The sequence below is a fragment of the Pristiophorus japonicus genome, unplaced genomic scaffold (assembly GCF_044704955.1).
Source record: "Pristiophorus japonicus isolate sPriJap1 unplaced genomic scaffold, sPriJap1.hap1 HAP1_SCAFFOLD_988, whole genome shotgun sequence".
NCBI classification, from domain to species: Eukaryota; Metazoa; Chordata; class Chondrichthyes; family Pristiophoridae; genus Pristiophorus; species Pristiophorus japonicus.
Window position 1 is genome coordinate 103,037 of NW_027254917.1, and position 27,020 is coordinate 130,056.

General features: G+C 50.5%; 8 non-coding genes across 8 annotated transcripts; all 8 read left to right on the forward strand.

Moving 5' to 3' along the window:
* Positions 1 to 4,975: 4,975 nt before the first annotated feature.
* On the forward strand, positions 4,976 to 5,048 carry trnat-cgu (transfer RNA threonine (anticodon CGU)). The gene has a single exon. It is a non-coding gene; the product is annotated as a tRNA-Thr (tRNA).
* Positions 5,049 to 5,478: 430 nt separating this feature from the next.
* Positions 5,479 to 5,551, forward strand: trnat-ugu (transfer RNA threonine (anticodon UGU)). Its single transcript has one exon. It is a non-coding gene; the product is annotated as a tRNA-Thr (tRNA).
* A 2,269-nt stretch (positions 5,552 to 7,820) lies between these two features.
* Positions 7,821 to 7,893, forward strand: trnat-ugu (transfer RNA threonine (anticodon UGU)). The gene has a single exon. It is a non-coding gene; the product is annotated as a tRNA-Thr (tRNA).
* A 2,119-nt stretch (positions 7,894 to 10,012) lies between these two features.
* On the forward strand, positions 10,013 to 10,085 carry trnat-agu (transfer RNA threonine (anticodon AGU)). The gene has a single exon. It is a non-coding gene; the product is annotated as a tRNA-Thr (tRNA).
* A 698-nt stretch (positions 10,086 to 10,783) lies between these two features.
* Positions 10,784 to 10,856, forward strand: trnat-ggu (transfer RNA threonine (anticodon GGU)). Its single transcript has one exon. It is a non-coding gene; the product is annotated as a tRNA-Thr (tRNA).
* A 2,132-nt stretch (positions 10,857 to 12,988) lies between these two features.
* Positions 12,989 to 13,061, forward strand: trnaf-aaa (transfer RNA phenylalanine (anticodon AAA)). The gene has a single exon. It is a non-coding gene; the product is annotated as a tRNA-Phe (tRNA).
* A 5,795-nt stretch (positions 13,062 to 18,856) lies between these two features.
* trnat-ugu (transfer RNA threonine (anticodon UGU)) lies at positions 18,857 to 18,929 on the forward strand. The gene has a single exon. It is a non-coding gene; the product is annotated as a tRNA-Thr (tRNA).
* Positions 18,930 to 23,793: 4,864 nt separating this feature from the next.
* trnai-uau (transfer RNA isoleucine (anticodon UAU)) lies at positions 23,794 to 23,867 on the forward strand. The gene has a single exon. It is a non-coding gene; the product is annotated as a tRNA-Ile (tRNA).
* The last annotated feature ends 3,153 nt before the right edge of the window (positions 23,868 to 27,020 follow it).

Consider the following 27,020-nt stretch of genomic DNA (forward strand, 5'->3'; position numbering starts at 1 on the left):
GTCTTTACTCTCCTCATATGTCAGTCCAGCCATCCCTGGAATCAGTCTGGTGAACCTTCGCTGCACTCCCTCAATAGCAAGAACGTCCTTCCTCAGATTACGAGTCCAAAACTGAACACAATATTCCAGGTGAGACCTCACCAAGGTCCTGTACAACTGCAGTCAGACCTCCCTGCTCCTATACTCAAATCCCCTCGCTATGAAGGCCAACATACCATTTGCCTTCACAATTTGTTGGAGTTAGTTTCTGGTGTCGAGTTGTCTGCCTGGGTCCCAGCTTTCTATGCAGGCCGGAAAGGTGATTACCATTATGCATGTGCTGCATGGGTTTTTGTGCTTGGATTGAAACTGTACTTTCCTTCGATCGATTGTTGAAATGTAAATGTCTTGTCGGGGGCAGGTTTCGAGGGTAAACAGTTCCCCAGACAATTTGATGAGCTCCAATATCCAAACTGGCCTTTCAGAGTTTGAACCCACCCCGGGTCTTGCAACCCCTTTTCTCACAGACCCAACATTCACCTTTAAAATCTCAAACTTGGTTAAAACTCGTAGATTTCTTCCATCTGCATTCTAGGATCCCAAACTTTCTGTTTGATATTCCCAAATCGAATTTCCTTTTCAGTGAGTCCAAACACTGCGAGGTTTCCACCAATTCTGGAATCTTCCATCTCCCCACCTCTCCCTCTCCCCTTCCCCTCTCTCTTCCTCCCTGTCTCCAGGGGTCGTGGGTTCAAATCTCACTGGGGCCTACTCAAAATTAGCTCAGTATTTAAATTCACCGTCAATTAACAAGGGGTTAAATATTAACAGGCTCCGAGACTGACCCTGGAACAACAGGCTCCCCTCACACCCTTCCCCCTCTCCTCTTCTCATCTCTCTTACACTCTCTCTCCCTTTCCAAATCTCTCTCTCCCTTCCCCATCATGACCTGTTCTACATCTTTTTATCCCTCTCTCCCTTTCTCGCTGTCTCGCTTTCCCCGTCTCTCACTCATTCCCCTCTTCATCCTTCCCCCTCTCTCACCTCACTCTCTCCCCTTCCCCTCTTTCTACCCTTCTCCCTATCTCTCCCCTTCCCATTTATTTCCTACTCCTTCCCGCTCTCGCTGTCCCCTTCCCGCTCTCTCTCTCCCCTTCCCTCTCCCCTCCTTCCACTCTCTCTCCCCATCCCCTCCCTCTCTCTCTCCTGCCCGCCTCTCTCTCTCTCCTTCCCGTCTCTCTCCTGCACCTCTCTCTCCCCTTCCATCTCTCACAATCCTTCCTCTCTCTCTCTCCTTCCCTTTCTCACTCCTTTCCCTCTCTCTCTCCCTTCCCCTCCCTGTCTCCCCTTCCCCCTCTCTCTCACTCCTTCCCCTCCCTGTCTCCAATTCCCCCTCTCTCTCACTCCTTCCCCTCTCTCCCCTTCCCCTTCCCGTCTCTCCGCTTCCCCTCCCTCATTCCCCTTCTGCTCTCTCCCCTTCCCCACTCTTTCTCACTCCTTCCCCCTCTCTTCCCTTATCCTCTCTTTCCCCTTCCCTCTCACTCTCCCCTTCCCCTCTCTCTTCCTCCCTGTCTCCCCTCCCCCTCTCTTTCCTGCTCCTTCCCCTGTATTTTCCAGGGCAGGTGGCTCCATAGCTCAGGGGTTAGAGCACTTGTCTTGTAAACCAGTGATTGTGGGTTCAAATTTCACTGGGGCCTACTCAAAATTAGCTCCGTACTTAAATATGTGTCTCTCACTTCTGGAGCTTTCTTCTCCCTTTCCTTTCTGATTCTCTCCTTCTCTCTCCCCTGTCCCCCACCCCCGCTCCTTGCACACTCTCTCTCTCTCTCCTGATTACAAAAGGTTACTGCACAAGATAAAAGTTCACGGGGGCTGGGGGTAATATATTAGCATGGATAGAGGATTGGCTAACGAACAGAAAACAGAGAGTCGGGATAAATGGTTCATTCTCTGGTTGCTGCAGGGACCCCAACTATTTACAATCGATATTGAAGACTTGGAAGAAGGGACTGAGTGTAACGTTGACAAGTTTGCTGATGATATAAAGATGGGAGGGAAAGCAATGTGTGAGGAGGACACAAAATATCTGCAAAAGGACATCGACAGGTGAAGTGAGTGGGCAAAAATTGGGTATAAGATTATGAGGGGGCTCGACAAGGTGGATGCAGAGAGGATGTTTCCACTGATGGGGGAGACTAGAACTAGGGGGCATGGTCTTAGAATAAGGGGCCGCCCATTTAAAACTGAGATGAGGAGGAATTTCTTCTCTCAGAGGGTTGTAAATCTGTGGAATTCACTGCCTCAGAGAGCTGTGGAAGCTGGGATATTGAATAAATTTAAGACGGAAATAGACGGTTTCTTAACCGATAAGGGGATAAAGGGAGCGGGCAGGGAAGTGGAGCTGAGTCCATGATCGGATCAGCCATGATCATATTGAATGGCAGAGCAGGCTCGAGGGGCTGTATGGCCCACTCCTGCTCCTATTTCTTATGTTCTTATCTCCCTCTCTTTCCCCTCCCACCTCTCTCTCACTCCTTCCCTCTCTTTTTCCGCTGTCCCTGTTTCCTCCTCCCAGTCTCCCCTTCTCCTCTCTCTCTCTCACTCCTTCCCCCTCTCTCTCACTCCTTCCCCTCTCTCTACTCCCCTTCCACACTCTCAATCTCCATTCCCTCCCTCTCTTTCCCCACGCCCCTTTCTCTCTCCCCTTCCCCTCCCCTCTCGCTCTCCCCTTCCCCTCGCTCTTCCTCCCTGTCTCCCCTTCCGCACTCACTCCCCTTCCCCTCCCTCACCTTCCCTTCCACACTCTCTCTCCCCTTCCCCTCCCCTCTCGCTCTCCCCTTCCCCCCGCTCTTCCTCCCTGTCTCCCCTTCCCCACTCACTCCCCTTCCCCTCCCTCACCCTCCCTTACACACTCTCTCTCCCCTTCTCCTCCCTCTCTTTCCCCTCCCCCTCTCTCTTTTCCCTTTCTCTCTCACTTCCTCCCTGACTCCCCTTCCCCCTCTCTCTCATTCCTTCCCCACTGTCTCCCCATCCCCCTCTCTCTCACTCCTTCCCCACTGTCTCCCCTGCCCCCTCTCTTTCACTTCTTCCCCACTGTCTCCCCTTCCCCCTCTCTCTCACTCCTTCCGCACTGTCTCTCCTTCCCCCTCTCTCTCACTCCATCCACTCTCTCTTTTCCCTTTCCTGCTCCTTCCCTTGACTTTCTCAGTGCAGGCGGCTCCATAGCTCAGGGGTTAGAGCACTGGTTTAGTGAACCAGAGATCTTGAGTTCAAATCTCTTTGGGGCTGATTCAAAATTAATTCAGTATTTCAATACTAGTCTCTTCCTCTTTCCCACTTTTCAGATTCTCCACCAACCCCTCTCTCTCACTTTCCCTTTCCCCTCATTGCTCATTTGTTCATTTGCCTCTCTGTCTCCGCCCCCCCCACTTTTTCAAACTTTCTCTCTCTCCCTTCCCTCCCTCTCTTTCCCCACTTCTCTCTCCCCTTCCCCTCTCTCTCATTCCCCCTTCCCATTTCTCTCACTCCTTCCCCCTCTCTCCCCTTAACCACTCTTTCTGCTCTCTCTCCATCGCATCACGACCCGTTATACATCTTTTTACCCCACTCTCTCCCCTTCCCCACTCTCTCCCATTCCCCTCCCTCACTCTCCCCTTCCCCTTCCCTCTCTCTCCCCTTCCCCACTCTCTCCCATTCCCCTCCCTCTCTCTCCCCTTCCCCTTCCCTCTTTCTCCCCTTCCCCACTCTCTCCCCTTCCCCTTCACTCTCTCTCCCATTCCCCTCCCTCCCTCTCCCCTTCCCCTTCCCTCTCTCTCCCCTTCCCCCTCTCTCTCTCACTCCTTCCACTCTCTCTTTTCCCTTCCCCTCTCTTTCCTGCTCCTTCCCCTGTCTTTCCCAGAGCAGGTGGCTCCATCGCTCAGTTTTGGTCTCCTAATCTGAGGAAGAACATTCTTGCTATTGAAGGAGTGCAGCGAAGGTTCACCAGACTGATTCCCGGGATGGCAGGACTGACATATGAGGAAAGACTGGATCAAGTGGGCCTTTATTCACTGGAGTTTAGAAGGATGAGAAGGGATCTCATAGAAACGTATAAAATTCTGACGGGACTGGACAGGTTAGATGCAGGAAGAATGTTCCCAATGTTGGGGAAGTCCAGAACCAGGGGACACAGTCTTAGGATAAGGGGTAAGCCATTTAGGACCGAGATGAGGAGAAACTTCCTCACTCAGAGAGTTGTTAACCTGTGGAATTCCCTGCCGCAGAGAGTTGTTGATGCCAGTTCATTGGATATATTCAAGAGGGAGTTAGATGTGGCCCTTATGGCTAAAGAGATCAAGGGGTGTGGAGAGAAAGTAGGAATGGGGTACTGAGGTGAATGATCAGCCATGATCATATTGAATGGTGGTGCAGGCTCGAAGGGCCGAATGGCCTACTCCTGCACCTATTTTCTATGTTTCTATGTTTCAGGGGTTAGAGCACAGGTCTTGTAAACCAGGAGTCGTGAGTTTAAATCTCACTGGGGCCTACTCAAAATTAGCTCAGTATTTAAATTCACCGTCAATTAACAAGGGGTTTAATTATAAATATTAAACATCTCCAAGACTGACCCTGGAACAACAGGATCTCGTCTCTCTCTCCCTTCCCCATCACGCCCTGTTCTACATCTTTTTACCCCTCTCTCCCTTTCCCGCTATCTCGCTTTCCCCGTCTCTCACTCATTCCCCTCTCTCACTTTCTCCGGTTCCCCTCTCTCCCCTCCCTCCTCTCTCTCTCTCTTCTCCCCTTCTTTTTGGATTCTCCCCATTCTCCCCCTCTCTCCACTTCCTTTCTCTCTCCCCTGTCTCCTTCCTCTCTCGCCTTCACATCTCTCTCTCCTTCCTCTCTCTCTCCCCCATTGCCCTCTGTCTCTCCGACCCCCTCTCTCTCACTCCTTCCACTCTCTCTTTTTCCTTCCCCTCTCTTTCCTGCTCCTTCCCATGTTTTTTCTATAGCAGGTGGCTCCATAGCTCAGGGGTTAGAGCACTGGTTTCGTAAACCAGGTGTCGTGAGTTCAAATCTCACTGGGGCCTACTCAAAATTAGTTCAATATTTAAATTCACTGTCAATTAACAAAGGCTTAAATTATAAATGTTAAACAACTATGAGACTGACCCTGAAACAACAGGCTCCCCTCTCATCTCTCTCTCCCATCCCTTTCCCACTATCTCGCATTCCCTGCTCGGTCTCATTCTCTCCTCTGCCTTTTCACTTTCCCTCTTCCCTTCCCCTATCCTCTCTCTCACTTTTCCCTTTCTTTTCAGATTCTCCCCATTCTCCCTCTCTCTCCCCTTCCTTTCTCATTCCCCTGTCTCCTTCCTCTCTCGCCTTCCCATCTCTCTCCCCTTTCTCTCTCTCACTCCTTCCCTCTCTCTCCCCTTCCCCTCTCTCTCACTCCTTCCACTCTTTCTTTTCCCTTCCCCTCTCTTTCCTGTTCCTTCTCCTGTCTTTTTTAAAACAGGTGGCTCCATAGCTCAGGGGTTAGAGCACTGGTTTTGTAAACCAGCGGTCGTGAGTTCAAATCTCACTGGGGTCTACTCAAAGTTAGCTCTGTATTTAATTCACTGTCAATTTATAAGGGCTTTAATTATAAATATTAAACAGCTCTGAGACTGGACCAGGAACAAAATTAGTGTTGTGTTTAAATTCACTGTCCATCATCCTTTGCTTCTCTCTCTCTCTCTTCTCCCTTTCAGATTATTCCCCGATCTCTCTCTCGATAGAAAATAGGTGCAGGAGTTGTCCCTTTGAGCCAACTCTCTCCTTCCTCTTCCTCGTTCATTGCTGAACATGCAACTTCAGTACCCCATTCCTGCTTTCTCGCCATTCCCCCGAGTAGTAAGGACTTCATCTAACTCCTTTTTGAATATATTTTGTGAATTGGCCTCAACTACTTTCTGTGGTAGAGAATTCCACAGGTTCACCACTCTCTGGGTGAAGAAGTTTCTCCTCATCTTGGTCCTAAATGGCTTACCCCTTATCCTTAGACTGTGTCCCTGGTGCTGGACTTCCCCAAGATCGGGAACATTCTTCCTGCATCAAACCCGTCAGAATGTTATATGTTTCTAAGATATCCCCTCTCATTCTTTTGAACTCCAGTGAATAAAGGCCCAGTCGATCCAGTCTTTCTTGATATGTCAGTCCCGCCATCCCGGGAATCAGTCTGGTGAACCTTCGCTGCACTCCCTCAATAGCAAGAACATCCTTCCTCAAGTTAGGAGACCAAAACTGCACACAATACTCCAGGTGTGGCCTCACCAAGGACCTGTTCAACTGTAGGAACACCTCCCTGCCCCTGTACTCAAATCCCCTCGCTATCTTACTCCTCTCCCTCTTTCCCCTGAACCTCTCTTTCCCCACCCCACTCTCTCTCTCCCCTGCTCCCTCTCTCTTCCTCTCTGTCTCCCCTTCCTCCACTCTCTCATTCCTTCCCCACTCTCTCCCCTTCCCCTTCCCCTCCCTCCCGCTCTTTCCCACTCCTTGCCCTCTCTCTCTCCTTCCTGCTCCTTCCTCTATCTTTTTACATGCAGCTGACTCCATAGCTCAGGGGTTAGAGCACTGGTCGAGTAAACCACGGGTCGTGGGTGCAAATCACACTGGGGCCTACTCAAAATTAACTCAGTATTTTAATTCATTTTTCATCTTTCTTTGCCTCTGTTCCTTCCTCCTGTCTCTCTCTCTCTCTTTTCCCTTTCCTTTCAGATTGTCTCTCTCTCTCCCTTTCTCACTCCTTCCCACCATTCCCCCCTTCTCTCTCTCCTTTCCCCCTCCCAGTCTCCCCTTTCCCCTCTCTCTCATTTCTTCCCCTTTCTCTCCCTCTTTCCCCTTCCCCTCCCTATCTGACTCCTTCCCTTCTCTCCCCCTTCTACTCTCTCTCTCCCCGTCCCTTCCCAATCTTTCCTCTCCCCATCCCTCTCTCTCATTCCTTCCTCTCTCCCACTCCTTCGTCACACTCTCTCTCTCTCCGTTCCCTCCCTCTCTTTCCCCACTTCACTCTCTTTCTGCCCTTCCCCCATTCTCTCACTCATTCCCCATTCTCTACCCCCCCTTCCACACTCTCTCTCCCCGTCCCCTAACCCCCTCTTTTCCCTCCCTGTCTCTCTCTCTCTCCTTCCCATCTTTCACCCCTTCCCCTCCTCTCTCTTTCCCCTTCCCTCTCTCTCACCCCTTCCCCTCCTCTCTCTTTCCCCTTCCCCCTCTCTCTCACTCCTTCCACTCTCTCTTTTCCCTTCCCCTCCCTTTCCTGCTCCTTCACCTGATTAACCTGTGTCTTTCTAAATGTAGATTTATCCTGTCCTTCATGATTTTTTACAATAATTTTCCCACCACGGAGGTTAGGCTGACTGGTCTGTCATTACTCGGTCGATCTCTTTCTCCCTTCTTAAACAAAGGTACCACCTTCGCAGTCCTCCAGTCCTCTGGTAACATGCTTGAAGCCAGAGAGGATTGGAAAATGATGGTCAGAGCCTCTGCCATTTCCTCTTTTGCTTCACTCAACAGCCTGGGATACATTTCATCCGGGCCTGAGACTTATCCACTTTCAAAGCTGCTAAACCCCGGGGGAAGGGCGGGTAGCAGGTAGGAGGGGTAGAGCGGGGGTGGAGGGGGGAGGGCAGGGGTGGGGGTGGGGCGGAGTGGGAATAATCTCTCTCACACAGCCGACACAGACACGATGGGCTGAATGGCCCTCCTTGTGTGCTGTAAGATTCTGTGAATGTTCAGGGATGAATCACCGAGAATAATTATTCGGGCCCCACCTCCTTGTTAACAATAGTAAGATGCAAACAGGAGCTGGTGTTACAGGTGGCTCCATAGCTCAGGGGTTAGAGCACTGGTCTTGTAAATGAGAGATCGTGAATTCAAACCTCACTGGGGTCTGTTCAAAGTGAATTTAGCATTTAAATGCCAGTCTTTCTCTCCTCCCTATTCTTTCCCACTTTTCAGATTCTCCCCCAACTCCTCTCTCTCACTTTCCCTTTCCCCTCACCTCTCACTTGCTTGTTTGCCTCTCTCTCTCCCCTTCTCCTATCAATTTCACTCCTTCCCCTCTCTTTCTCCCTGCCCCTTCCACACTTTCTCCCTTTCTCTCACTCCCACTTCCCATTTCCCTCTCTCCCCTTAATCACTTTTTCCCCTCTCTGCTGCTCTCTCTTTCCATCGCATTGCAACCCCTTCTACATCTTTTTACCCCCTCTCTCATCCGTTCCCCTCCCTCTCTTTCCCCTTCCCCCCTCTCTCTCCCCTTCCCCTTCCCCTTCCTCTCTCTCCCCTACCCTCTCTCTCTCCCATTCCACTCTCTCTTTTCCCTTTCCCTGTCTTTCCTGCCCCTTCCCCTGTCTTTCCCAGAGCAGGTGGCTGCATCGCTCAGTTTTGGTCTCCTAATCTGAGGAAGGACATTCTTGCTATTGAGGGAGTGCAGCGAAGGTTCACCAGACTGATTCCCGGGATGGCAGGACTGACATATGAGGAGAGACTGGATCGACTGGGCCTGTATTCACTGGAGTTTAGAAGAATGAGAGGGGATCTCATTGAAATGTATAAAATTCTAATGGGACAGGACAGGTTAGATGCAGGAAGAATGTTCCCAATGTTGGGGAAGTCCAGAACCAGGGGACACAGTCTAAGGATAAGGGATAAGCCATTTAGGACCGAGATGAGGAGAAACTTCTTCACTCAGAGAGTTGTTAACCTGTGGAATTCCCTACCGCAGAGCGTTGTTGATGCCAGTTCATTGGATATATTCAAGAGGGAGTTAGATGTGGCCCTTATGGCTAAAGAGATCAAGGGGTATGGCGAGAAAGCAGGAAAGGGGTACTGAGGTGAATGATCAGCCATGATATTGAATGGTGGTGCAGGCTTGAAGGGCCGAATGGCCTACTCCTGCACCTATTTTCTATGTTTCTATGTTTCTATGTTTCAGGGGTTAGAGCACTGGTCTTGTAAACCAGGAGTCGTGAGTTTAAATCTCACTGGGGCCGAATCAAAATTAGCTCAGAATTTAAATTCACCGTCAATTAACAAGGGCTTTAATTATACATATTAAACAGCTCCGAGACTGACCCTGGAACAACAGGCTCCCCTCACACCCTTCCCACTCTCCTCTTCTCGTCTCTCTTATACTCTCTCTCCCTTTCCAGATCACTCTCTGCCTTCCCCATTGTTATGTATATAAACCTGTAAATACCATGTCTAACCACCAGAGGGCTCATCCCCTGGAGTCCCAATCCCTTGGGAGCACCTGTATTTTAGGAGGCCTCACAGGCTGGAGAGGCATTCTGAGATCTGTAATAAAGGACTAGTCACACCTTACTTTGAGCTTGCAGTATCTATTCAAGTCATAACACCTCTCTCTCCCTTCCCCCTCTCTCTCCCCTTCCCCCTCTCTCCCCTTCCCTCCTCTCTCTCCCTCCCATCCACTCTCTTCCTCCATGTCACCTATTCCCCTCTCTCTCACTCCTTCCACTCTCTCTCCCCTTCCCTCTCTCTCTCCCCTTCCCCTCTCTCTCTCACTCCTTCCAATCTCTCTCCCCTTCCCTCTCTCTCCCCTTCCCCTTCTCTCTCACTCCTTCCACTCTCTCTTTTCCCTTCCCCTCTCTTTCCTGCTCCTTCCCCTGTCTTTGCCAGTACACTTGGCTCCATAGCTCAGGGGTTAGAGCACTGGTCTTGTAAACGAGTGCTCGTGAGTTTAAATCTCACTGGGGACTATTTAAAATTAGCTCAGTATTTAAAAACTCATTGTCAATTAACAAGGGTTTTAATTATAAATATTAAACAGCCCCGAGACCGACCCTGAAACAACAGGTTCTCGTCTCCCCTTCCCCCTCTCTCATTCCTTCCCTCTTTCTCTCCCCTTCCCCCTCTCTCATTCCTTCCCGCTCTCTCTCCCCTTCCCCCTCTCTCTCCCCTTCACCCTCTCTCTCTCCTTCCCCACGCTCTCACTCCTTCCACGCTCTCTTTTCCCTTTCCTGCTCCTTCCCCTGTTTTTCCCAAGGCAGGTGGCTCCATAGCTCAGGGGTTAGAGCACTGGTTTAGTAAACCATGAGTTGTGGGTTCAAATCTCACTGGGGCCTACTCAAAATTAGTTCAGTGTTTAAATTCACCATCAATTAACAAGGGGCTTTGTTTATAAATATTAAACAGCCCCGAGACTGACCCTGGAGCAACATGCTCCGCTCACATGCTATCATTTTCCCGTCTCTCACTCATTCTCCTCTCTCACCCTCTCCCGTTCCCCTCTCTCCACTCCCTCCTCTCTCTCTCTTCTCTCTCTTCTCCCTTTCTTTTCAGATTCTCCTTCTCTCTCCCCTTCCCCGCTCGGTCTCACTCCTTCACCCTCTCTTTCCCCTTCCCCTCTCTCTCCTCTCTCCCCTTCCCTCTCTACTTTCATTCTCTCCCCACCCCTTCCCCTCTCTCTCCTTCCTCCTCTATCTTCCCTCTCTCTCCCCTTCCCCTACCCACTCTCTCCCCTGCCCCCTCTCCCTTTTCATTCTCCCTCTCCCCTTCCCCTATCTTCTCTCTCCTCTCTCTCTCGCTTTTCCATTTCTTTTCAGATTCTCCCCATTCTCCCTTCTCTCGCCTTCCTTTCTCTCTCCCCTGTCTCCTTCCTCTCTCGCTTTCCCATCTCTCTCCCCTTCCCTCTCTCACTCTTTCCCTCTTGTGTGCTGTAAGATTCTGTCAATGTTCAGGGTTGAATAACCAAGAATGATTATTCGGGCCCCACCTCCTTGTTAACAATAGTAAGATGTAAACAGGAGCTGGTGTTACAGGTGGCTCCATAGCTCAGGGGTTAGAGCACTGGTCTGGTAAACCAGGGGTTGTGAGTTCAAATTTTACTGGGGCCTATTCAAAATTAGCTCAGTATTTAAATTCACTGTCCATCACCCTTTGCCTCTGTCTCTCTGTTTCTTCTCCCTTTCCTTTCAGATTATTCTTCTCCTCTCTCTCTCTCTCTCTCTCTCTCTCTCTCTCTCTCTCTCTCTCTCTCTCTCTCTCTCTCTCTCTCTCTCTCTCTCGAGGTGCAGGAATGGGCCATTCAGCCCTTTGAGCCTGCACTGCCATTCAATGAGTTCATGGCTGAACAGGCAACTTCAGTACCCCATTCCTGCTTTCTCGCCATACCCCTTGATCCCCCGAGTAGTAAGGGCCACATCTAACTCCTTTTTGAATATATTTTGTGAATTGGCCTCAACAACTTTCTGTGGTAGAGAATTCCACAGGTTCACCACTCTCTGGGTGAAGAAGTTTCTCCTCATCTCGGTCCTAAATGGCCTACCCCTTATCCTTAGACTGTGACCTCTGGTTCTGGACTTCCCCAACATCGGGAACATTCTTCCTGCATCTAACCTGTCCAGTCCCGTCAGAATTTTCAACATTTCTATGAGATCCCCTTTCATTCGTCTGAACTCCAGTGAATACAAGCCCAGTTGATCCAGTCTTTCTTGATATGTCAGTCCTGCCATCCCGGGAATCAGTCTGGTGAACCTTCGCTGCACTCCCTCAACAGCAAGTATGTCCTTCCTCAAGTTAGGAGACCAAAACTGTCCACAATACTCCAGGTGTGGCCTCACCAAGGCCCTGTACAACTGTAGTAATACCTCCCTGCCCCTGTACTCAAATCCCCTCGCTATCTTACAGGTTAGATGCAGGAAGAATGTTCCCAATGTTGGGGAAGTCCAGAACCAGGGGTCACAGTCTAAGGATAAGGGGTAAGCCATTTAGGACCGAGATGCGGAGGAACTTCTTCACCCAGAGAGTGGTGAACCTTTGGAATTCTCTACCACAGAAAGTTGTTGAGGCCAATTCACTAAATATATTCAAAAAGGAGTTAGATGTAGTCCTTACTACTAGGGGGATCAAGGGGTATGGCGAGAAAGCAGGAATGGGGTACTGAAGTTGAATGTTCAGCCATGAACTCATTGAATGGCGGTGCAGGCTAGAAGGGCCGAATGGCCTACTCCTGCACCTATTTTCTATGTTTCTATGTTTCTTCCTCTTTCTCCTTAACCTCTCTCTCTCCCCTGCTACCTCTCTCTTCCTCTCTGTCTCCCCTTCCCCCACTCTCTCATTCCTTCCCCGCTCTCTCTCTCCCGCTCTTTCCCACTCCTTCCCCTCTCTCTCACTCCTTCCCCTCTCTCTCGCTCCTTCCTGCTCCTTTCCCTGTCTTCAGCCAAACTGCTGGCTATATAGCTCAGGGGTTAGAGCACTGTTCTTGTAAACCAGGGGGTTGTGGGTTCAAATCTCACTGGGGCCTACTCAAAATTAGTTCAGTATTTAAATTATTTGTTCATCTTTCTTTCCTGCCTCTGTCTCTCTTTCTTTTCGGATTGACTCTCTCTCTCACTTTCTCACTCCTTCCCCCCTTTACCCCCGCTTCTCTCTCTCCTTTCCCCCTCCCAGTCTCCCCTTTCCCCTCTCTCTCATTTCTTCCCCTTTCCCTCCCTCTTTCCCCTTCCCCTCCCTATCTGACTCCTTCCCTTCTCTCCCCCCTTCTACTCTCTCTCTCCCCGTCCCTTCCCTCTCTTTCCTCTCCCCATCCCTCTCTCTCATTCCTTCCCCTCTCTCTCACTCCTTCCATTCTCTCTTTTCCCTTCCCCTCTCTTTCCTGCTCCTTCCCCTGTTTTTCCCCGAGCAAGAGGCTCCATAGCTCAGGGGTTAGCGCACTGGTAGAGTAAATCAGGGATTGTGGGTTCAAATCTCACTGGGGCCTTCACAAAATTAGCTCAATATTTAAATTCACCATCCATCTTTCTCTTTCTCTCTCTCCTTTTTCCCTTTCCTTTCAGATTGTCACCCTCTCTCTCTCTCTCCCCTTTCTCACTCCAACCCTCTCTTTCCCCACCACACACTCTCGCTCCCCTGCCCCTCTCTCTTCCTCTCTGTCTCCCCTTCCCCCACACTCTCACTCTCCCCACTTCCCTTCCCCTCCCGCTCTCTCATCTTTCCCGCTTCTTCCAATGTCTTTCCCAAAGCTGGTGGCTCCATAGCTCAGGGGTTAGAGCACTGGTCTAAAAAACCAGCAGTCGTGGGTTCAAATCTCACTGGGGTCTACTCAAAATTAGCTCAGTATTTAAATTAACCGTAAATTAACAAGGGATTTAATTATAAATATTAAACAGCTCTGGGACTGACCCTGGAACTACAGGCACCTTCTTGCCCCCTTCACCAATCTTTCTCACGCCTTATTCCTCCCTCCGTCTCCCAGCTTCTCACTCTGTCTCTCCACTTCTCTCTTTCCTCTTTCACTCTCACCCTTTCTCCCTTTCTCTTTTCCGCTTTCATTGCCTGTCGCTCTGTCTCTCTCTGCCCTCTACGTCCCTCTCTTGCTCCGTCTCTCCCTCTCCATCTCTGTGTCTCTCTTTGTCACAGGAACAGGAGGAGGCCATTCAGCCCCTCGAGCCTGTTCCGCCATTCAATTAGATCAGGGCTGATCCACATCTTAACTCCATCTACCCGCCTCGGTTCCGTAACCGTTAGTAACCTTGCGTAACCAAAATAATAGAATCAGAGAACATTATGAGACAGAAGGAGGCCATTTGGCCCATCGTGTCTGTATCGATCGGAAGAACAGTTACCCAGCCTAATCCCACTTTCCAGCTCTCGGTCCGTAGCCCTGTAGGTTACGACACTTCAAATGTACATCCAAGTACTTTTTAAATGTGGTGAGGGTTTCTGCCTCTACCACCCTTTCAGGCCGTGAGTTCCAGACCCCCACAACCCTCTGGGTGAAGACATTTCCCCTCAAATCACCTCTAAACCTCGCCCCAATTACTTTAAATCTATGCCCCCTGGTTATTGACCCCTCTGCGAAGGGGAAATAGGTCCTTCCTATCCACTCTATCCAGGCTCCTCATAATTTTATACACCTCAATTAAATCTCCCCTCAGCCTCCTCTGTTCCAAGGAAAACAGCCCCAGCCTATCCAATCTTTCCTCATAGCTAACGTTTTCCAGTCCCGGCAACATCCTGGTAAATCTCCTCTGCACCCTCTCCAGTGCAATCACATCCTTCCTGTAATGTGGTGACCAGAACTGCACGCAGTACTCCAGCTGTGGCCTAACCAGTGTTGTGTACAGTTCAAGCATAACCTCCCTGCTCTTGTATTCTATGCCTCGGCTAATAAAGGCAAGTATTCCGTATGCCGTCTTAACCACCTTATCCCCCTGGCCTGCTACCTTCAGGGATCTGTGGACCTGCACTCCAAGGTCCCTCTGTTCCTCTACACTTCTCAGTGTCCTACCATTTAATGTGTATTCCCTTGCCTTGTTAGCCCTCCCCAAATGCATGACCTCACACCTCTCTGGATTAAATTCCATTTTCCACTGTTTTGCCCACCTGACCAGTTCATCGATATCTTCCTGCAGTCCACAGCTTTCTTCTTCATTATCAACCCCACGGCATATTTTTGTATCATCTGCAAACTTCTTTATCATACCCCCGATATTCAAGTCTAGATCATTGATGTATACCACAAAAAGCAAGGGACCCAGCACTGAGCCCTGTGGAACCCCACTGAAAACATCCTTCCAGTCACAAAAACACCCATCAACCATTACCCTTTGCTTCCTGCCTCGGAGACAATTTTGGCTCCAACTTGCCACTTTGCCCTGGATCCCAGGGGCTTTTACTTTTGTGACCAGTCTGCCATGTGGGACCTTATCGAAAGCTTTGCTAAACTCCATATACACTACATCATACACACTGCCCACATCAACCCTCCTGGTTACCTCCTCGAAAAATTCAATCATTAGTCAGACAGGAACTTCCCTCAACAAATCCGTGCTGACTGTCCCTGATAAACCCGTGTCTTTACAAATGAAGATTTATCCTGTCCTTCAGGAATTTTTCCAATAATTTTCCCACCATGGAGGTCAGGCTGACTGGTCTGTCATTACTCAGTCTATCCCTTTCTCCCTTCTTAAACAAAGGTACCACCTTCGCAGTCCTCCAGTCCTCTGGTACCACACTTGAAGCCAGAGAGGATTGGAAAATGATGGTCAGAGCCTCTGCTATTTCCTCTTTTGCTTTGCTCAACAGCCTGGGATACATTCCATCCGGACCTGGGGACTTATCCACTTTCAGAGCTGCTAATCCCCGGGGGAAGGGCGGGTGGGGGGCTGCGGGTGGGAGGGGTAAAGCGGGGGTGGTGCGGGGAGGGCTGGGATGGGGGGGGTGAGTGGGAATAATCTCTCTCACAGAGCCGGCACAGGCATGATGGGCCGAATGGCCGTCCTTGTGTGCTGTAAGATTCTGTCAATGTTCAGGGATGAATCACCGAGAATGATTATTCGGGCCCCGCCTCCTTGTTAACAACAGTAGAACGAGGGGCATGATCTTAGAATAAGGGGCCGCCCATTTAAAACTGAGATGAGGAGGAATTTCTTCTCTCAGAGGGTTGTAAATCTGTGGAATTCTCTGTCTCAGAGAGCTGTGGAAGCCGGGACATTGAATAAATTTAAGACAGAAATAGACAGTTTCTTAACCGATAAGGGGATAAGGGGGCGGGCAGGGAAGTGGAGCTGAGTCCATGATCGGATCAGCCATGATTGTATTAAATGGCGGAGCAGGCTCGAGGGGCCGTATGTCCTACTCCTGCTCATATTTCTTTTGTTCTTATCCCCTCCCTCTCTTTCCCCTCCTTGGGGCCTACTCAAAATTAGCTCAGTATTTAAATTAACTGTCAATTAACAAGCGGTTTAATTATAAATATTAAACAGCTCTGTGACCGACCCTGGAACACAAGTATCTCCTGTTCACCTTTCGCCCCATTCTCCCTATCTTCCTGCTTCCACATTCTGCCTCTTTTTACGCTCTCTCTCTTTCCTCGTTTCTCTTTATCACTCATTCCCCTCTCCCCTTCCACAAAATCTCCCGTTCCCCTCCCTCTCTTTCCCCTTCCCCCTCTCTTACACATCTTCCTCTCTCTCATCCGTTCCCTATCTCTCCTCCACCCATTTCCTCCTCTATCTCTCTCGCCTTTCCTGCTCTCTCTCCCCTTCCCTCTCTCTCTCCCTTTCACCCCTCTCTCTCCCTTTCACCCCTCTCTCCCCTTCCCCTCACTATCTCTTCCCTTCCTCTCTCTCTCCCGTTCCCCGATCACTATCCCCTTCCCTCTGTCCCTCTCCCCTTCCCTCTGTCTCTCTCCCCTTCCCCCTTCTCTCTCTCCTTCACCCGTCTCTCTCCCCTTCCCCCCTCTCTCTCCCCTTCCCCCTCTCTCTCTCCTTCCCCGTCTCTGTCCCCTTCCCCCCTCTCTCTCCTCTTCCCCCTCTCTCTCCTTCCCCTGTCTCTCTCCCCTTACCCCTCTCTCTCCTTCCCAGTCTCTCTCCCCTTCCCCCTCTCTCTCCCCTTCCCCCTCTCTCTCCTTCCCCCGTCTCTCTCCCCTTCCCCCTCTCTCTCCCCTTACCCCCTCTCAATCCCCTTCCCCCTCTCTCTCTCCTTCCCCCGTCTCTCTCCCCTTCCCCCCTCTCTCTCCCCTTACCCCTCTCTCTCCCCTTACCCCACTCTCTCCCCTTACCCCCTCTCTTCCCCCTTCCAACCCTCTCTCTCTCTTTCCCCCCTTCTCCCTCTACCCTTCCCTCGCTATCTCTCCCAATCACCCTTCTTTCCCCTTCGCTCTCTCTCCCCACTCTATCCCCACTCCCTCCTCTTCCCCCCCCCTCCCCTTCCCCTCTCTCTGCCCTTCACCTCCCTCTCTCTCCCATTCCCCTCTCTTTTCCTTCCTGTCTCACCTTCCCACTATCACTCCTTCCACTCTCTCTCTCTCCCCTTCCCCCTCTCTCTCTACCCTTTCACTGTCGCTCACTCCTTCCCCTCTCCCTTTTCATTTTCTCCCCCACTCTCTCCCTCCCCTCCCCTGTCTCCACTCTTCTCGCCCCTCTCCCTCCTCCCTTTCTCTCCTTCCCTCGCTCTCGTTCTCCTTTCCTATCAGACTCTCCCCCTCCCCGTCTAGCCCATTCCCCACTCTCTCCCCTTCCCCCTCTCTCTCACTCCTTCCCCTCTCTCTTTTCCCTCCCCCTCTCTTTCCTACTCCTTCCCCTGACTTTCCCAAAGTAGGTGGCTCCATAAGTTTGCTGACGATACAAAAATGGGATGAAAAACAACGTGTGAGGAGGACACAAAAAATCTGCAAAAGGACATAGACAGGCTAAATGAGTGGGCAAGAATTTGGCAGATGGAGTACAATATTGGAAAGTGTGAGGTCATGCACTTTGGCAGAAAAAAATCAAGGTGCAAGTTATTATTTAAATAGAGAACGATTGCAAAGTGCTGCAGTACAGCGGGACCTGGGGGTACTTGTGCATGAAACACAAAAGGTTAGTATGCAGGTACAGCAAGTGATCAGGAAGGCCAATGGTATCTTGGCCTTTATTGCAAAGGGGATGGAGTATAAAAGCAGGGAAGTCTTGCTACAGTTATACAGGGTATTGGTGAGGCCACACCTGGAGTACTGCGTGCAGTTTTGGTTTCCATATTTATGAAAGGGTATACTTGCTTTGGAGGCAGTTCAGAGAAGGTTCACTCGGTTGATTCCGGAGATGAGGGGGTTGAGGAGGTTGGGCCTCTACTCATTGGAGTTCAGAAGAATGAGAGGTGATCTTATCGAAACGTATAAGATTATGAGGGGGCTCGACAAGGTGGATGCAGAGAGGATGTTTCCACTGATGGGGGAGACTAGAACTAGGGGGCATGGTCTTAGAATAATGGGCCGCCCATTTAAAACTGAGATGAGGAGGAATTTCTTCTCTCAGAGGGTTGTAAATCTGTGGAATTCGCTGCCTCAGAGAGCTGTGGAAGCTGGGACATTGAATAAATTTAAGACAGAAATAGTCAGTTTCTTAACCTATAAGGGGATAAGCGGGCGGGCAGGGAAGTGGAGCTGAGTCCATGATCGGATCAGCCATGATCGTATTAAATGGCGGAGCAGACTCGAGGGGCCGTATGGCCTACTCCTGCTCCTATTTATTATCCCCCTCCCTTTCCCCTCCCACCTCTCTCTCACTCCTTTCCACTCTCTCTCCACTGTCCCAGTTTCCTCCTCCCAGTCTCCCCTTCTCCTCTCTCTCTCTCTCTCACTCCTTCCCCTCTCTCCCACTCCTTCCCCTCTCTCTCCTCCCCTTCCACACTCTCAATCTCCATTCCCTCCCTCTCTTTCCCCACACCCCTTTCTCTCTCCCCTCCCCTCTCCCTCTCCCTCTCCCTCTCCCCTTCCCCTCTCTCTTCCCCACTGTCTCCCCTTCCCCCTCTCTCTTCCTCCTTCCACTCTCTCTTTTCCCTTTCCTGCTCCTTCCCCTGTTTGTCCTAAAACAGGTGGCCCCATAGCTCAGGGGTTAGAGTACTGGTCCTGTCAATTATTTAACCAAAAGTCGAGCGTTCAAATCTCACTTGGAGCTATTTAAAATTAGCCCAGTGTTTCAATTAACAAGTGTTGAATTATAAATATTACAGCTCCGAGACCGACTCTGGAACAACAAGCTCCCCTTCCAAATCTCTCTCTCCCTTCCCCATCACGACCCGTTCTGCATCTTTTTCCCACTATCTCGCTTTCCCCGTCTCTCACTCATTGCCCTCTCTCACACTCTCCCCTCACCCTCTCTTCATCCCCCCTCTCCCTCTCTCCCCTACCCTCTCTCTCCACCCTCTCTCCCCTTCCCCTTTCTCCACTTTCCCTCTCTCTCTCCCTTTCCACTCTCGACTTTCTCACTCCTTCCCTCTCTCTCCCCTTAACTTCTCTTTCCCCCGCCTCTCTCTCCCCTCCCCCACGCACCCCCCACCCGCCGCCCCTCTCTCTCCTCTCTCACTCCTTCCACTCTCTCTTTTCCCTTCCACTGTCCTTCCAAGAGCAGGTGGCTCCATAGCTCAGGGGTTAGAGCACTGGTCTTGTAAACCAGGGGCCGTGAGTTCAAATCTCACTGGGGCCTATGCAAAATTAGTTCAGTATTTAAATACTATTCTTTCCCACTTTTCAGATTCTCCCCCGACCCCTCTCTCTTTCACTTTCCCTTTCCCCCTCACCTCTCACTCGTTTGTATGCCTCTCTCTCTCTCCGTCCCCCCTTCCAAACTTTCTCCCTGTCCGTTCCCTCGCTCTCTTTCCCATAGCACCCTTTTCCTCACTCTCTCCCCTTCCCCCTCTTTCTCACTCCTTCCACTCTCACTTTTCCCTTCCCCTCTCTTTCCTGCTCCTTCTCCTGTCTTTACCAGCACACTTGGCTCCAAAGCTCAGGGGTTAGAGCACTGGTCTTATAAACCAGGTGTCGTGAGTTCAAAGTTCACTGGGGCCTACTCAAAATTAGCTCTGTATTTAAATTCACCTCAATTAACATGGGGTTCAATTATAAATATTCAACAACCCTGGAACAATAGGTTCCCCTCACACCCTTCCCCCTCTTCTCTTACACTCTCTCTCCCTTCCCCATCACGACCCGTTCTACATCTTTTTACCCCTCTCTCCCTTTCCCACTATCTCATTTTCCCAGTCTCTCACACATTCCCCTCTCCCCATCCCCTCTCTTCCCTCCCTCCTCTCTCTCTCTATCTTCTCCCTTTCTTTTCAGATTCTCCCTCTCTCTCCCCTTCCCCGCTTGGTCTCACTCCTTCACTCTCTCTTTCCCCTACCCCTCTCTCTCCTTCCCCTGTCTCATTCTCTCCTTCCCCTGTCTCTCCTTCCCCTCTCTCTCCTCTCTCCCCTTCCCCTCTCTACTTTCATTCTCTCCCCACCCCTTCCCCATCTCTCTCCTTCCTCCTCTATCTACCCTCTCTCTCCCCTCCCCCTCTCTCCCCTGCCCCCTCTGCCTTTTCACTCTCCCTCTTCCCTTCCCCTATCTTCCCTCCCTCTCTCCTCTCTCTCACTTTTCCCTTTCTTTTCAGATTCTCCCCATTCTCCCTCTCTCTCCCCTTCCTTTCTCTCTCCCCTGTCTCCTCCCTCTCTCGCCTTCCCATCTCTCTCCCCTCCCTCTCTCTCCCCTTCCCCTCTCTCTTTCCCCTTCCCCTCTCTCTCACTCCTTCCCCCTCTCTCTCACTCCTTCCACTTTCTCTTTTCCCTTCCCCTCTCTTTCCTGCTCCTTCCCCTGTTTTGCTAGAGCAGGTGACTCCATAGCTCAAGGGTTAGAGTACTGGTCTTGTAAACCAAGGTTGTGAGTTCAAATCTCAGTGGAACTTTCTCAAAATTAGTTTAGTATTTAAATACCAGTCTCTCCTTCCTTCTATTCTTTCCCACTTTTCAGATTCTCCCCCGACCCCTCCCTCTCACTTTGCCTCTCTCTCCCATTCCACTCTCTCTTTTCCCTTCCCCTCTCTTTCCTGCTCCTTCCCCTGTCTTTCCCAGAGCAGGTGGCTCCATAGCTCAGTTTTGGTCTCCTAACCTGAGGAAGGACGTTCTTGCTATTGAGGGAGTGCAGCGAAGGTTCACCAGACTGATTCCCGGGATGGCAGGACTGACATTTGAGGAGAGACTGGATCAACTGGGCCTGTATTCACTGGAGTTTAGAAGAATGAGAGGGGATCTCATAGAAACATATAAAATTCTGACGGGACAGGACAGGTTAGATGCAGGAAGAATGTTCCTGATGTTGGGGAAGTCTAGAACCAGGGAACACAGTCTAAGGATAAGGGGTAAGCCATTTAGGACTGAGATGAGGAGAAACTTCTTCACTCAGAGAGTTGTTAACCTGTGGAATTCCCTGCCGCAGAGAGTTGTTGATGCCAGTTCATTGGATATATTCAAGAGGGAGTAAGATATGGCCCTTACGGCGAAAGGGATCAAGGGGTATGGAGAGAAAGCAGGAAAGGGGAACTGAGGTGAATGACCAGCCATGAACTCATTGAATGGTGGTGCAGGCTCGAAGGGCCGAATGGCCTACTCCTGCACCTATTTTCTATGTTTCTATGTTTCAGGGGTTAGAGCACTGGTCTTGTAAACCAGGAGTCGTGAGTTTAAATCTTACTGGGACCTACTCAAAATTAGCTCAGTATTTAAATTCACCGTCAATTAACAAGGGCTTTAATTATAAATATTAAACAGCTCTGAGACCGACCCTGGAATAACAGGCTCCCCTCACACCCTTCCCCCTCTCCTCTTCTCTCTTACACACTCTCTCCCCTTCCAGATCTCTCTCTGCCTTCCCCATTGTTATGTATATAAACCTGTAAATACCATGTCTAACCAGCAGAGGGCTCATCCCCTGGAGTCTCAATCCCTTGGGAGCACCTGTATATAAGGAGGCCTCACAGGCTGGAGAGGCATTCTGAGATCTGCAATAAAGGACTAGTCACACCTTACTTTGAGCTTGCAGTATCTATTCAAATCATAACATCTCTCTCTCTTCCCCCTCTCTCTTCCCTTCCCTCCTCTCTCTCCCTCCCTTCCACTCTCTTCCTCCATGTCTCCCATTCCCCTCTCTCTCACTCCTTCCACTCTCTCTCCCCTTCCCTCTCTCTCTCCCCTTCCCCTTTCTCTCACTCCTTCCACTCTCTCTCCCCTTCCCACTCTCTTTCCCCTTCCCCTCTCTCTCTCTCACTCCTTCCAATCTCTCTCCCCTTCCCTCTCTCTCTCTCCCCTTCCCCTCTCTCTCTCTCACTCCTTCCACTCTCTCTCCCCTTCCCTCTCTCTCTCTCCCCTTCCCCTCTCTCACTCTCACTCCTTCCAATCTCTCTCCCCTTCCCTCTCTCTCTCTCTCCCCTTCCCCCTCACTCCTTCCCCCTCTCCCCTTCCCTCTCTCTCTCTCCCCTTCCTCTCTCTCTCACCCCTTCCACTCTCTCTTCCCTTCCCCTCTCTCTCACTCCTTCCAATCACTCTCCCCTTCCCTCTCTCTCTCTCCCCTTCCACTCTCTCTCCCCTTCCCTCTCTCTCTCCCCTTCCCCTCTCTCTCTCTCTCTCTCTCACTCCTTCCAATCTCTCTCCCCTTCCCTCTCTCTCTCTCCCCTTCCCCTCTCTCACTCTCACTCCTTCCAATCTCTCTCCCCTTCCCTCTCTCTCTCTCCCCTTCCCCCTCTCTCCCTTTCCCCTCTCTCTCACTCCTTCCACTCTCTCTTCCCTTCCCCTCTCTTTCCTGCTCCTTCCCGTATCTTTGCTAGTATACTTGGCTCCGTTGCTCAGGGGTTCGAGTATTGGTGTTGTAAACCAGGGGTTGTGAGTTCAAATCTTACTGGGGCCTGTTTAAAATTATCTCAGTATTTAAATTCACTGTCAATTAACAAGGGGTTTAATTATAAATATTAAACAGCCCCGAGACCGACCCTGGAATAAAAGGCTCTTCTTGTCTCTCTTACACTCTCTCTCCCCTTCCAAATCTCTCTCGCCCTTCCCCATCACGACCAGTTCTACATCTTTTTCCATCTCTCACTCATTCCCCTCTCTCACACTCTCTCCCCTCCCTCCTCTCTTTCTCTTCTCCCTCCTCTCTCTCTCTTCTCCCTTTCTTTTCAGATTCTTCCTCTCTCTCCCCTTCCCCGCTCGATCTCACTCCTTCACCCTCTCTTTCCCCTTCCCCTCTCTCTCCTTTCCCTGTCTCATTCTCTCCTTCCCCTCTCTCCTCTCTCCCCTTCTCTCTCTACAGTTGGTTCCATAGCTCAGGGGTTAGAGCACTGGTCTCTGAAACCAGGAATTATGGGTTCAAATCTCACAAGGCATACTCAAAATTAGTTCAGTATTTAAATTTGCTGTTAGTTAACAAGGGGTTGAATTATAAATATGAAACAGCTCTGTGACTGACTCTGGATCAACAGGCCAATTTCTCTTGCACTCAATCTCCCCTTCCAAATCTATCTCTCCCTTCCCCATTCTACATCTTTTTCTCCCCGTCTCTCATTCATTCCCCTCTCTCATCTTTCCCCTCCCTCACCCCACCCTCTTTCCTTCCCCCTCACTCTCTATCCTTCTCCCTCGCTCTTCTCTCACTCCTTCCTCTCCTTCCACTCACTCTCCCCATCTTTCCCTTCCCTGCCTCTGTCTCCCCTTCTCTCTCTCTCCTGCCTCTCTCACCCCTTCCACTCTCTCTCTCCCCAGCTCCTTCCCCTGTCTTTCCCAGAGCAGGTGCCCTCCTGTCTGTCTCTCCTTTCCCTTTCCTTTGAGATTCTCCCCTTCTCTCTCTTCTTCCCCTCCCTCTCTTTCCCTTTCCCTCTCTCTTCCCTCTTTCCTACTCCTTCCCCTCTCTCCCTCCTCTTCCTCTCCCTGTCTCCCCTTCCCCCCTCTCTCCCCTTCTCCTTGCTCTCCCCTTCCCCTCTCTTTCCTGCTCCTTACCCTATCATTTTTAAAGCAGGTAGCTCCATAGCTTAGGGGTTAGAGCACTGGTCTAGCAAACCAAGGGTTGTGGGTTCAAATCTCTCTTGGAGCTATTTAAAATTAGCCCAGTATTTCAATTTACAACAGTTGAATTATAAATATTACAGCTCTGAGACTGACTCTGGAACAACCAGTCTCCCTTCCCCATCATAACCTGGTCTGTATCTTTTTCCCACGATCTCGCTTTCCCCATCTCTCACTCATTGCCCTCTCTCACCCTCTCTTCATCCCCCTCTCCCTCTCTCCCCTACCCCTTTCTTCACATTCCCCTTCCACTCTCGACTTTCTCACTCCTTCCCTCTCTCTCCTCTTAACTTCTCTTTCCCCTCCCTCTCTCTCTCTCCCCTTCCCCTCCCCCTCTCTCCCCTTCCACCTCTCTCTCACTCCTTCCACTCTCTCTCCCCTTTCCCTCTCTCTCTCTCTTCCCTTCCCCTCCCTCTCTCGCCCCCACTTTCTCACTCCTTCCACTCTCTTTTCCCTTCCCCTGTCTATCATAAACCAGGTGGCTCCATAGCTCAAGGGTGAGAGCACTGGTTTTATAGACCAGGGGGTCGTGAGTTCAACTCTCACTGGGGCCTACTCTAAATTAGCTCAGTATTTAAATTCACCATCTCTGCCTTCTCCCTCCTTCCTCCACATTCTCTCTCACTTTTCCCTTTCATTTCAGATTGTCCCCTTCCACTCTCACCCCTCTCTCTTCCTCCCTGTTTCCCCTTCTCCCTCTCTGTCCCACTCCTTCCCCGTCTCTTTCCCCTTCCACACTCTCTCCACCCTGGAACAACAGGCTCCCCTCACACCCTTCCAAATCTCTCTCTCTCTTTTCCATCACGACCCTGTAAAGTCCTGTCCCCTCAGTACAGATTCACACGAGGCATGTAGTGAAGTTAAGGTCACTCTGGACCTGCACCTTTATTTCCCAGCTCTGGAATGCTGCACTTGCCTGAGACCTGCCCTTATATACCTGTCTCTTGCAAGTGCACCCCTGGTGGTAAGGTATGCTGGTGGTTACAGCTCCTGTCTTATTACAGTCATGTATAGCATGTTAGGATACAGTTATATATAATAATGTAAGATACATGACATCACCCTCCCCCAAGGTCTTATTGTCTTTATAGGTTCAGTCTCTCAGGTGGTCTACGTTCTCGCGTGGAGCGTCTGAGTTGTGGTTCAGTTGTTTGCCTTGGTGCCTGTTTTTCTTTGGGTGTGGTTGCTGGTATCTCGCCTGGGCTGTCTGTTTCGATTGGTGTGATTGTTGTTGACTCGCCTGGGCTGTCTGTCTGTCCCCACAGATTCGTACGGATCCATCAGGCTTCATGACTGGGACAATGGGACTTGCCCAGTCGCGAAATTCCACAGGTGAGATAATGCCTTCCTGCAGAATCCTGTCCAGTTCGTGTTCAATCTTTTCCCTCTTCACATCGGGTACAGCTCTGGCCTTGTGATGGACCGGTCTAGCATCCTGTGTGATGTCGATTTTGACTTTGGCCCCTTTGAAAGTGCCCACACCTGGCTGAAAGAGATGTTCAAATCACTTTATAACTGTTGAGCAGGAGGTCCGTTCCTCTAATGACATGGCATGGACATCTTCCCATTTCCAGTTTAGTTTTGCCAGCCAGCTTCTCCCCAGCAGTGCTGGGGGGTCTCCGGGGACAATCCACAGGGGAAGTCAGTTCACTGTCCCTTTGTGTGTGACAGAGAGCATGGCACTGCCGAGGACTGATACGATTTCTTTGGTACAGGTCCTTAGTTTGGTGTCGATCCTTGTGAGTTTTGGTCTGTCTCTTTTATGCGGCCACAGCTGTTTAAATTGTTGAGCCCCCATGAGAGATTGACTCGCTCCCGTATCCAGCTCCATGTTGACAGATATCCCGTTGAGCAGGACCTTCATCATTATAGGAGGCGTCCTGTTGTAGGAGCAGCGGCCATTGATCGTGTTGACCCGCTGTACATCGGTGTCCCGGGTACTGTCCCCACCATCTTCTGGTCCGCTTTCCGACCCTTCTGATTCGTATTCTAGCCGAGCTGCCGTTTTTTTGCACATGCGGGCCAAATGCCCTGTATATTCACAATTTCTGCAAACAGCCTGCTGAAATCAACATCCCCTTGATGAGTGCCCACCCCCACACCTCCAGCACAGACCTGTTCCATTGTTCAAAGTGTTTCCAAAGAATGAGCTGCGTCTGGCTGATCTCTCTTGAGCTTCTCTCAGTTTGTAGTTGATTGCTCGCATTGTGGGTTGATGAGGTGTGAACGGCCGTTCCTGTGGCCCTTGATGGCTTCTGCCTGCTGTCGAGAGCCTGTTCTCCCGGTTTTGTCTGTGTGTGGGGGGTAGCAGTTTGTTTAGTGCTGTGAACTTCTTGTTCCAATATTTCGTTAGTTGTCGTACCTGCATTGTAAATCGACCTCGTTTCTTCTTCCCCTCCCAAGAATGTCTGTGCAACCAGTGCTGCTGCCTTTAAGGTCAGGTTCTTGGTCTCTATGAGCTTTCGGAATATGCCTGCGTGGCCTATTCCTTCAATGAAAAAGTCTCTCAGCATTTCTCTCCTCAGTTCATCAGAGAACTCACATAAACTAGCCAAGCTCCGAAGTTCTGCCACGAAGTCGGGTGTGCTCTGGCCCACACAGCATCTGTAGTTGTAGAACCTGTGTCTGGCCATGTGTGGGCTGCTCGCTGGCTTCAGGTGTTCTCTTACCAGTGGGCTCAATTCTTCAATCGACTTGCTTGCTGGTTTCTCGGGTGCCAACAGGTCCTTCATTAAAGCGTATGTTTTCGAGCCACAGCTGGTCAAGAGATGGGCTTTTCTCTTGGCTGCCTTATCGTCGCCTAACCAGTCTTTGGTTACAAAGCTTTGCTGGAGCCTTTCTATAAAGTCCTCCCAATTGTCTCCTGCATTGTACTGTTCATCTGATCCGTTGTGCGCCATTCTGTGGATTCTGTAATCTCGTAACTCGTCGCCACTGTAAAGTCCTGTCCCCTCAGTACAGATTCACACGAGGCATGTAGTGAAGTCAAGCTCACTCTGGACCTGCACCTTTATTTCACAGCTCTGGAATGCTGCACTTGCCTGAGACCTGTCCTTATATACCTGTCTCTTGTAACTGCACCCCTGGTGGTAAGGTATGCTGGTGGTTACAGGTCATATCTTATTACAGTCATGTATAGCATGTTGGGATACAGTTATATATAATAATGTAAGATACATGACAGACCCGTTCTACATCTTTTTACCCCTCTCTCCCTTTCTCGCAATTTCGCTTTCCCGTCACAGACTCATTCCCCTCTCTCCCCTTCCCCTCCCTCTCACTACTTCCTCTCCCCTTCCCCTTCCCCTCTCTCTTCCTCCCTGTCTCCCCTTCCCCTTCTCTCTAACTCCTTCCCCACTCTCTCCCCTTCCCCTCCCTCTCCCTCCCTTCCACACTCTTTTTCCCCTTCCTCCCCTCTCTTTCCTCTTCCCCTCTCTCCTTTCCCTTCCTCTCTCACTTCCTCCCTGACTCCCCTTCCCCCTCTCTCTCACTCCTTCCCCACTGTCTCCCCTTCCCCCTCTCTCTCACTCCTTCACCACTGTCTCCCCTCCCCACTCTCTCTCACTCCTTCCACTCTTTCTTTTCCCTTTCCTGCTCTTTCCCCTGTCTTTTTCACAGCAGGTGGGCCCATAGCTCAGGGGTTAGAGCGCTGGTCTTATAAACTATTAAATCAAAGGTCGTGAGTTCAAATCTCACTCGAAGCTATT